The sequence below is a fragment of the Mercenaria mercenaria genome, chromosome 13, assembly GCF_021730395.1.
Source record: "Mercenaria mercenaria strain notata chromosome 13, MADL_Memer_1, whole genome shotgun sequence".
NCBI lineage: Eukaryota > Metazoa > Mollusca > Bivalvia > Venerida > Veneridae > Mercenaria > Mercenaria mercenaria.
The window spans coordinates 44,815,021-44,826,982 of NC_069373.1; the positions used below are offsets into that span (position 1 = coordinate 44,815,021).

At 35.2% G+C, this 11,962-nt stretch overlaps 1 long non-coding RNA gene across 1 annotated transcript; it reads left to right on the forward strand.

Annotated features, from left to right (window-relative positions):
• Positions 1 to 1,007: 1,007 nt before the first annotated feature.
• On the forward strand, positions 1,008 to 11,360 carry LOC123565797 (uncharacterized). Its single transcript, XR_008366758.1, has 4 exons — positions 1,008 to 1,300; positions 6,224 to 6,403; positions 6,811 to 6,910; positions 7,350 to 11,360. It is a non-coding gene; the product is annotated as an uncharacterized LOC123565797 (long non-coding RNA).
• Positions 11,361 to 11,962: the final 602 nt, after the last annotated feature.

Consider the following 11,962-nt stretch of genomic DNA (forward strand, 5'->3'; position numbering starts at 1 on the left):
TCCGTTATATACTAATTTTTTTCGCTCGATTGTGAAGAATAAAGCTTTGAGTCCGTATCCGGGAAAACCTTCGTTGGAATGGCGTTTAATGAGGACGTTAACTGTCATGACCCATTATCAGGGTTCAAACCCACGTCTCCGTGGTAAGCAGCCGGCACCTTGTCTCCAACACCACCACTCCCCTTCTGCCGCAAAACATTGCCAATTATATAGGTAATTTGTACAGCATATGCTGTATGCAGGTCTAGAATTTTCTCCTTTTTTTATAGATATTCTGTAAATATATGTACAATCCATATAAATCTGAAGTCCAGAAGATTTTTCAGTATAAATTTATATAGACTGGTTGTATGAGATCTGTTAAAATTACAATTTAAATCATAACTGCAAGTTAAAATGAAATTTTTCACTCATTACATTAGCATGTAGATCTAGATTAAAAACATAGAAATTATTTTATACAGATGGATCACTTTATTTTTTTCACATTTTCCAAAAATTCAAAGTTGTCAATATTGACAGAAAATCACACAAAGATACCTTCATATGCATTCTAAGTTTAACCCTGCAGTTTTGACTAAACTGTAATTCAGATATTGATACATGAATCAAATACACCAAATCTTTAATTAAATTTATTGACCGAAAGATGTTTAAATTTTCGGATAGAATTGAGCTTCTTCTAAAGAGCAGTTCAGCTCAAAGGAGAAATATACAGTACAAGTTCCCGAATATTACTGCGGAGTGTCAATTTTTAGAAGAATATGCCCCCGGCCCCCCACCCCACCCCCGCCCTATCATACATGGGACCTACGCTTAAGCAAATTAGAGATGTATTTATGAGGGTACATCAGAAATACTGATGACCTGAACTTCAAACTTCTGAAAAATAAGCTTGTTTCTTGAAATAAATTAGGTTATTTTAGTGTCAATATTTTGTTGTTGTTGTTGTTGTTGTTGTTGTAGTATTTCATTATGTAAAGCTGACTTCGTAGCGATAGGTTCGAATCTATATTTTGCATTTATAATTTCGTTTATTTTAATTTAAGTTGTCGAATATACTGTAATATCATTGAACTTAAATATTTTTTCGTAAATTTACTTAGAGTATCTCCTTCTTAAAAAGAAACGTTAATTCGGATATACTGAGACCTGAATATCTGCATGCGCGCCGATGTTTACAAAAGGAATGTCCAGTATTTTTGGTGTCTTTCGGTGATACTTTTACACATTAGAACAACTGAATAAAATCTCCTTTCAATTAACTATCGATATATCTGGTATTTTACGTAAGACTGAGGTAAGTACATATAAATTACTCTGATCTATCTTGATAATTCTTAAATTCATTTTGGCGCAAATTTAAGTTATCCCAAGATTTGGGCCAAGTCAAGATTTTGTTGCAGATCAAATAACCTACATATGTGTTCGTTAACAGCAACATGAAATTTATTCAGTAAAAACCCTAAAGTATAGTTTCTGTAAAGAAAAAAAAAAAGAATGCAAATTGCTGGCATGCTGCCCTACCCCACCGACTTCTGTTAAACAAGAAACTTTCCATATAATATTCAGCACTGGTAAAGGTAAGTTTTATTTACCGTCGCTTGGTGAAACAATTAACATAAGCTCTCTAGAGCTTTTCTGCGACCCTTAGTATTAAGAACAGTTAAAACCAATTATACCTCACCCCCTGCAATTTGCTGGTAACCATTTACAGCTGGGTCGACAGAGGCAATCGTGATAAAAGTGCCTTGCCCAAGGACACACCGCAGTGGGAGTAGCCAGGATTCGAACCAGGGGCCTTCACATACGTAGGAAAGCGTCTTAGCCCTTTCGACCAATGCGTCCGCAACTATTTAATTTCTGTTTCGAAGTTTTTCAGTGCTTTCACCGGATCTACTTTTCAGATTATATTTACAGCACAACAGCACAATGTTATTTTATCTACAGACAATAAAATAAATATTGATTTGATTTGTTAAGTGCTGTGTGGCGGCCATAAAAAAGTTGCCCCAACTTCGTTTCAGTGTTGATATATTTTCCGGTCCTTCGGGATCATTGATTTCAACTCATTTACTGATTTAGATTTGAAGATTGAATACTGCTTAAGCTGGTGATAGGGGGCGTTGGCAGTGTTGCATTATCCATAACTGCTCATGAACAGACTCAATCAAACTGAGTCTGCAGTTTTCCAGGGCCCACGCTGTCGTTCGCCACTCGAGCCATTTGGCGAATCTGCGATGAAAGTGGCGAAGAAAAATCGCGAGTGGCGAAAATGAAAAAAATCTTCGTAATTTGGACCGCCATTTTGTTTCAGACGTTCTAAATAGTAACCTCCGAGAAATTATGTTAAAAAACAGTCGACTGGTTCCGATAATTTTACCTTATAAAATAAACTTATTTCGGGATAGTACTACCCAGTCTGCGTTCACTTTACATATAACAATGTGTAATAAACATCTTGACACGCGAGAAGATGCAATTTGCAATCAGTTAGCAACCAATTATCGGGTTAAAATAATCTTTTTGTTTTGTTGTCATTACGGCAGATTAAATGATTGATGCCTTTAATTTCCACGGATCAAATAATTAATAAATAAATCGGCAAAATAATGAATGGTTTGATGAACTTTTTAACGTTGTCGCCACCGTCAGACAGTATCTTAGTCACAGGCACGGGTCCAGTGTATTTTTTGTTTAATATAAAAATCCTTTTTTTTCACACAAATATACTTTTTATATGTTAGTCAAATGAAAAAAAAAATGATGACAAAAAATCCGGTCACAATATCATACACGACACTGTGACCGGATTTTTGTCATTTTTTTTTCATTTGACTAACATATAGAAAGCATATTTGTGTGAAAAAAGGTTGTTTTTTATATTAAACAAAAAAAAAAAAAAAAAAAAAAAAATACACTGGAACCGTGTCTGTGATCTTAGTAAGTAATTAGTAAAGGTGTTTGCCATGTTTTCTGAATGTCTTTAAAAGTTAGGAATGGATTTAAAATGTAATCCTGTATCAGTTACCAACACAGAAGGTAATAGGTAAGGGTACATTTCTCGGAAACACAGCCCCCGGGCCATGCATTTACATAGTAGGCCCACAACAAAAAGAAGCTGTAATGGAAAAATTTTTCAGACAGGTTGCTTCAAACATCCAACAACATTTTAAAATACAAAACTTGCTTTAGAGGTATACCCACTTTCATTCAAAAGTCCTCCTTTATAGGTAGAATATCACCATTTGCTTATGGGAAGTAACAAAAATTTTCAACGCACCGTGGGAAGGGAAACCTCTCCAGCACCCTCCCTACCGTTCCCGAGAAAAAGGTGGCTCCAACTTTTTTCAGCCCAGTGTGGGCCCTGTTTTCACTGTTTGTTAAAATTGTTTTTTTCTCGGTGCTTCCAAGGGATCTACTTTTCAGATTATATTTATATTTTTAACTATTTAAGTATTAAATCAGAGCTTCAGATAAGCTGCGTACTTATGAAAATAAATTTTCAGAAAACCTGATTGAATTAATAAAATTAACACAAGGATGTGTCTAGCCGTCCGGGTGTCCGAATGCATAGTCTGAGATTTAGCCGATCTGAGATCCCTTTACCAGACGGCTAGCAAATCCTCAAGGATTTTCTAACCATCCGGTAATAGATTTCCTAATGAATAAGTAATGATACCAGTTATTTACTGAAAAAATATAGATGTCGATACTCGTCTGCAAACAAAACTTTGTGTGAATACATACTACAGATTTACTTTTAATCGTGCATGTAGATACGAAGACTTGCATGTCAGTACTAAGGTCATATTATAGACTCATTCTAGTGTGAAATCTAAGTCAGGTTTCTTTGTAAATCTTCAGGCCTTTTTACATGGAGAGGTGGCGAATACCTTAAATGGTATGATCCTCATGCCAAGTGGGACAGGAGAGGTCATACAAATGCATGTAAATACCGAAACTTGCATGTCAATTCTAGGTGCATCAAACATAGTAAACTAATTCAAGTCTGAAAGCTATCTCATGTTCCTTTGTCAATCCTCAGACCTGTTTACATGGAGAGGTGGCAGATACCTTAAATGGTTCGATCCTCATGCCAAGTAAGACAGGAGAGGTGGTACATATGCATGTAGATACCAAGACTTGCATAATGTAAATACCTAAGTACGTCATACATAGTAAAACCAATTCAAATCTGGAAGATATCTCGTTTCTTTGTCAATCCTCAAGCCTGTTTACATGGAGAGGTGGTGAATACCTTAATTGGTCCAATCCTCATGCCAAGTAGGACAGGAGAGGTGGTACAAATGCATGTAGATACCAATATTTGCATGTCACTACTTAGTATGTCATTGTAAACTAAATTCAAGTCTGAAAGCTACAGTAAAACCAATTCAAATCTGGAAGATATCTCGTGTTTCTTTGTCAATCCTCAGGCCTGTTTACATGGAGAGGTGGCAAATACCTTAATTGGTCCGATCCTCATGCCAAGTAGGACAGGAGAGGTGGTACAAATGCATGTAGATACCAACATTTGCATGTTACTACTTAGTATATCATAGTAAACTAATTCAAGTCTGAAAGCTATAGTAAAACCAATTCAAATCTGGAAGATATCTCATGTTTCTTTGTCAATCCTCAGACCTGTTTACATGGAGAGGTGGCGAATACCTTAATTGGTCCGATCCTCATGCCAAGTAGGACAGGAGAGGTGGTACAAATGCATGTAGATACCAAGATTTGCATGTCGCTACTTAGTATGTCATAGTTAACTAATTCAAGTCTGAAAGCTATTACATGTTTCTTTTGTCAATCCTCGGGCCTGTTTACATGGAGAGGTGGCGAATACAATGTACCGTAAATGGTATGATCCTTGTGCAAAGTAGGACTGAGAAGAGGTGGTACAAATGCATGTAGATACCAAGACTTGCATGATGTAAATACTTAAGTACTTCATACAATATAGTAAAACTAATTAATTTATTTAGGTTTTATGGCACACCAACACAGTATAGGTTAAAAATACCAATTTAATTCAAATCTGAAAGCTATCTCATGTTTCTTTGTCAATCCTCAGGCCTGTTTACATGGAGAGGTGGCAAATACCTTAAATGGTTCGATCCTCATGCCAAGTAGGACAGGAGAGGTGGTACAAATGCATGTAGATACCAAGATTTGCAGGATGTAAATACCTAAGTTTGTCATACGTCGTAAAAACCAACTCAAATCTGAAAGATATCTCGTGTTTCTTTGTCAATCCTCAGGCCTGTTTACATGGAGAGGTGGCAAATACCTTAAATGGTTCGATCCTCATGCCAAGTAGGACAGGAGAGGTGGTACAAATGCATGTAGATACCAAGACTTGCAGGATGTAAATACCTAAGTTTGTCATACGTCGTAAAAATCAATTCAAATCTGAAAGATATCTCGTGTTTCTTTGTCAATCCTCAGGCCTGTTTACATGGAGAGGTGGCGAATACCTTAAATGTTACGATCCTCATGCCAAGTAGGATAGATTAGGAGATGTGGTACAAATGCATGTAGATACCAAGACTTGCATGATGTAAATATTTAAGTATGTCATACATAGTAAAACCAATTCAAATCTGAAAGCTATCTCATGTTTCTTTGTCAATCTTCAGGCCTGTTGACACGGAGAGGTGGCGAATACCTTAATTGGTATGATCCTCATGTCAAGTGAGACATGAGAGATGATATAAATGCATGTAGATACCAAGCTTTGCATGATGTAAATTCTTAAGTATGTCATACCTAGAGATCTAGTATCATGGCTATATATGGGAGTCACATCAGTCTGTCCATCTACAGTTAGGTCTCCTAAACTGCTCTCTAAATTTTCAAATAATTTTACATGCACGTCACCATCATGAGCGCAAGGAAAATGTGCATTTACATGTAACTTTGACCTTCACCTTGACTTGAGATACTTTTTAAAGTCAGTGTCTTCAGAAAATAAGCAATTTAGGTGCCGTACGATATGAAGGTATTCATCACCTTCAGTGATAGCTCTGGTTATTTAAATTTTGAAGATTTAATGACTGAAATTGAATCATTTGATACCATTAATGGCATAAAAAGTTTATTCAATGAGTACTGTCTTGTTCTTATAATGCGATCTACTTTTGTCAATACGATTGCTGTAGAACTGATTGGACCTACATATTTACAACAGTTTAACTGTTTTGTTTCCTTTTTACAGTCCCAATATTATTGCAATTCGGTAGCAAAGATGTTGACACCACATGTCGTCTGATGATGAGTTTTACAGGATTGAATAAGGTTTGGTCATTGTATTCCCTGAAAGGAACAAAAGGAGAAAAGAAACTGGAAGACCTGCATGCCTATCCGCAGGCCAATGCTGGCTGCAGATCAATATTGAGTAAGTTCTGTATACTGTTACAGTGTGGAGTAAATTTGTTTTTAACATGTCCAGAGAAAGAGGATAGGTAGCTTGGTAATTAAAAAAAAACATGTTTAGAATATTGATAACATAAATCATCATCATTGACAGGTGTTTTTTTAGGACAATTCAGAAAAGAAAAAACTCAGCTGGGCCTCATGTTCTCAAACCATTTTTCAGTCTCATTTGTTGTTTTTATCTAAAACATCATAATCAATCGGGAATCCATTTAAATAGCTGTTTTAAATCGCATTTGTTGTTTCATTAATAGAATATAAGATTTAAATTAACATACATGTGAGCATGGCGCCTAATGTGGATGCCTTTTTTGTGATAACGGCAATTTGATTACAACTTTTACACCACTGTAATGATTTTTTTTTCAGATGCTCTTATGAAAACTCATAAGACAGTAACAAAAAAAGGAAGCTGAGGATGCTGTTTTTAAAACATGTTCCATTCAAAAATGGTGGATTGAAATTTAAGGTAGGCTTAGATTCTATTGCTTTTCTATTGTCCAGTGTTGATGCTTTTTGGATAAGTCAGAAAATTTACAACATTAAAACAGCACTTGCTTTGAAGGGCAAACTGACTTAGGTTACAGTTAAATGTATCTAAAGATCAGTGTAACTTGAGCTCTTGATAATCTTCAGCTTTACTTCTTTATTTTTGGTGTTGCACTAAAAAGGCCAGCATAATTTGATTCAGGTTTTACTGCAGGATTCAGGATGGTTGAACTGATATAAAATTAAAGAACCAAATCTTCATCCTTAAAGTTTGCTTAAAACATAAATTTAAGTTTCAGAAACAATTTAAACAATTAATGTGTCTTTGCTCCAGAATCATTCTATCATTGACATTGTTTTACACAAGTACTTAATATTAATGAATTATATTAAAACAAAAACATTCAATATTATTACAGAAAGGTGTGACGGGTGCGGCTACTGCAGGCAGGGAGGATTTGACAGTCAGCCAGAGGATTTGGAGATATACTGTAATGTCTTAAATGTGGACTTGCGTGTGATTTAAGTTTTCACAAGGGTTTTAGTGTGTGTGAAAGTATGTCAGTTTTCAAAATTGAGCTATGACAGTTTGCTCAAACTACATAACTCAAAGAACTTTGAAGCGGTCTTGTTGACGTCATGAGCTTTTGTTTAATACCAGTATTGGTGATATGGGCCCATGATTATATACTGTAGAAAGTGAACAAGTTCACTGCTCGATACAGATAATCATATGGCCTGATCTCTGAATGATATTTATGAACCAAAAGAAGGCATAAAATAAAAACATACTGTAGTGATTTAAATTATTGATATTGTTAAACTAGATATGGGCCTGTATTCATAAAGGATCTTAGTAAAAAAATTATCTATAACTTAATATTCTTCAATTAACTCAAAAACTTTTCACGCTCTTTAAATATTTCACAGCATGACTACAAACTTGTATATTATACCAAAGAAAAATAGATTGACAACTTGAAAGGAGGATAGAGCAAATCTCGCCAACATCACATGGCAACTGAATGAGATCTCGTTTTAGTAAGCATATTTGATCACAATTGATCGTCAGCAATGCTTTGAAATAAGAAAACTTGATCGTTTGTGTATAATGCTAATGGTACTTTTTTAATAATATTATCAGTATTTTCTACACAGGAAAGCAATGAATTTTTGATTGGAAGTCTGAGAAATCAACAGTTGTTGTAAAATGGGCTCGATTCGGTTTATTACACGCCAGTGTAACATTAAATACTGACCACGTTGAAAATTGACCCCATAGATCCTTTTCAACGTTGAGAATTGACCCCGTCAACATTTCAACATCAAATTTTGATCAAAGGGTCATTTTTCAACGTTGTGAATTGACCCCGTCAACATTTCAACATTAAATTTTGATCAAAAGATCCTTTTTCAGCATTGAGAAATGGCCCCACCAACATTTCAACATTAAATTTTGATCAATGGGGTCAATATCTAATGTTACACCGGCTGTACTGCCAGTTTAATACTTCAGTAAGCATCTGTTGATATGATCACGACTGATCAAATCGGCAAACACTTTGAAATAATATAACGTGAAATAATATAACACGCTAACACGAGCTGATGCAAGACTCTCCAGTTGCCATATTACTGTCAAATCGCCGAATAGTGGAGCGCGCTGCCTTACAGACAGCTCTTTTTGTTGAGACCCCTTAGAGAATTTCAAATTTGTTGTCGCAAATCTTCACTCTGATGTGTTGCACACAAGTCGCATCCATATAACCATGGTCAAGGTCACACTTTGGTCAAAGGTCAAAAGAGAGTTGATTCTAACGCATTCTTTGTTTATTCTTTTACTATTTTTTATCAGAAAATCAAATTATTGATCGTCTGCGTTACTTAAATTTTGTTTTTCTCAAAAACTGTCGAAGGTAACCATTTGAAACTTGGAAAACTTGTTCACTTTTACACATTTTATTCATTGCAATGCAGGTAACCCTGTGATTTGTTTTTACAGAGGTAATACCTCTTACTGCCTGTCAGTCTACAATTTCTCAATACAATGTAACAAGGTATTTTTCTTCTTTACAGTGGTGACCTCATTCTGCTGACTAGGTGACTTTCAATGATTTTTTGTTGAGCTATTGCACTTTTTCGACCTTAAATTTTCAGTTGTTTTTTTTTTTTTCAATCCAATTACCCAGTATCTTATCATAGGTATTGACATGATACTAGACATAATTTATTGTGATGACCCAATTTGTTAGACAAGATGAGGTAACTCTGTCAAGGATCATTTTCTAAGAATTATTGCCCTTTTTATACGCCCGTTTGAAAAATTGGACGTATTATGGGAACGCCCCTGGCGGGCCGGCAGGTGACATCCGGAGCATATCTTCTTCATGCATGGAGGGATTTTGATGAAACTTGGCACAGTTGCTCACCATCATGAGACGGAGTGTCTTGCGCAAGAACCAGGTCACTAGGGCTGTTCAGAGTATGTGCATCCGTGCGTGTGTCCGCAGTTGATTGTCCAGACTGTAACTTTGACATGCATGGAGTAATCTCATTTATATTTGGCATGAATGTTAACCTCAGTGAGACGGAGTCATGTGCAAACCACAGGTTCCTATCTCGAAGGTCAAGGTCACACTTAGAGGTCAAAGGTTAAATTCAATAATGACTTTATCCGGAGCATTTCTTCTTCATGCATGGATGAATTTTGATGAAGCTTGGCACAATTGTTCACCATCATGAGACGGAGTGTCATGCGCAAGAACCAGGTCCCTAGGTCTAAGGTCAAGGTCACAATTAGAGGTCAAAGGATACAAGAATGAAAACTTTGTTCAGAGCATTTCTTCTTCATGCATGGAGGGATTTTGATATTACTTGGCACAAATGTTAACCATCACGAGACAGTGTCATGCGCAAGAACCAGGTCCCTAGGTCTAAGGTCAAGGTCATACTTAGAGGCTAAAGTTCAGATACAAGAATAACATTGTCCGAAGCATTTCTTCTTCATGCATAGAGGGATTTTGATGTAACTTGGCACAATTGTACACCATCATGAGACGGAGTGTTATGCGCAGGTCCCTTATTTAGAATTACCTTCCTTTGTTGTTACTATAAATAGTTTAGGCCTAAAAAAAAATTCTTTGTTTCCGGTAACATGCTCAAAAAAATTAGGGTAGGTAGGTCGGAAAATATTTTTTTTTTTATTAAGGGAGACTTTTCGGAAATTATTTTTGTGTCAAAAAATGGATACAAATAAGGAGGTTATGCCTTTAGAGCATCAGTAAGTTGTTTTCTAACATCACTGGCCATGTTTTAAACATAAAAAGTGCAGTTTTTCAACTTTTTGTTAAAAAGTTGAAAAAAATATTCTCAAAGGCCATAAAAACATTTAGGGTCGGGCCAAAAATTTAGGGTAGGTAGGGATACCGGAAACAAACAGTTTTTTTTTACGCCTTATATTGCAACTTTTTCATTACTAGTCGTAGGGAAAAATGGAGATCACTTTTCTGTAGTGCAACATGCATGATACATCCAATTCTGAGATGTATTTTGACCTGTCTCTACCTGGTAAGATTTTTGTGTGGACTTGCAATTTTTTTTGGGGGGGGGGGATTTTTTTTTTAAAGATTAACTTCCCTTAGTTGTTACTATAAATAACTTACATTGTAACTTTTTTGTAATTGATCATATGGAAAAACCAAGACCACCTTTTTGTGGTACAGCATAGATGTTTTTTTCAATCAGTAACTTGAGAACCACTTTACCTAGAATGTTAAAACATAATAGGATGATTGCACATGCAGAGTTTATGACCCCTATTTATTTTGGGGGTCACTGGACCTGAACATGAGAAACAGTTTCCATTTCATAACTTAAGAACCAGTAAGTCCAGAATTTTGAAACTTAGTCGGATGATTGGACATGCCAAGTAGATGATCCCTTTTGCAGCCAACCATCATTGTCTCTTTGACTTTTACTCCTGACCCTATTGACTTCTTGCCTATACGACTATGCATTTGGGGAGACATGCATTTTCCTTCAAAATCATCTTCTAGTTCACCTTTGCCGATCTTGCAGCTAATGAAGTCTGTATTTACCTTGTTCCTGTGGGCATGTCATTGTATTAGATTTTGTTATCGTTTAACTACATAAGCTTTTTGTATTTAATTAAATTGAATTATCGTTATCGTTATTCTACATAATCTTTTTATAATTTTGGACTTGAATTATCATATATTGTTAAACTACATAAGTTTTTTGTATTTGATGGATTTAAATAATTGTTACGTATGCTTTAAACTATATTGTATTATCAAGGGGTGCGGTATTCCCATATACTGCTTAAGGGATTACTTTCGTTGTTTCTGAACTTTAACAAATATTTTAGTAAATTTTATAATTAGATCTTGAATTAAAATATGTAATTGAAATTTTGTTTTGCTTATTTATTTAAACATGAGCTGTCAAAAGTAGGTTGTATTTTGGTGGTTTCACAACGTTAACCAACAACGTTGTCACAACATTGATACGACTCCACATTTTTACGTTGTCACAACGTTGTATCTGACCGCAACACAACGTTATGCCACAACGTTGTCGCAACGTTGACACGACTCCACACTTTTACGTTGTCACAACGTTGTTTCTAACGTTGTCACAACGTACAGCACAACGTTATAACAACGTTGTCACAACGTTACTGTGCTTCCTGGGTATATATTAAAAATGCTTAATTCCTCTTGTGTTGTTTAAATAATGTTAACTTTCTTTTATGTATAATAAAATCCAGCAATAAAGATATATCATTGTTCAAAATACACAATAATTTATTACTTCTAAAAGCTATGTGCCTGAATGCATTTTTTATATTTTTGATAATAATAAACAGCAATAATGAGATGTAATTGTTAAAAAACTTACTTTATTAAAAATATGATAAAACACTATTGTATCTTATCACTTTGTTTATTTAGCCCTAATTCAATCAAGCTTTCTAAACTCGTTATAAAGGTGAGAACTGATTTCTTATAAA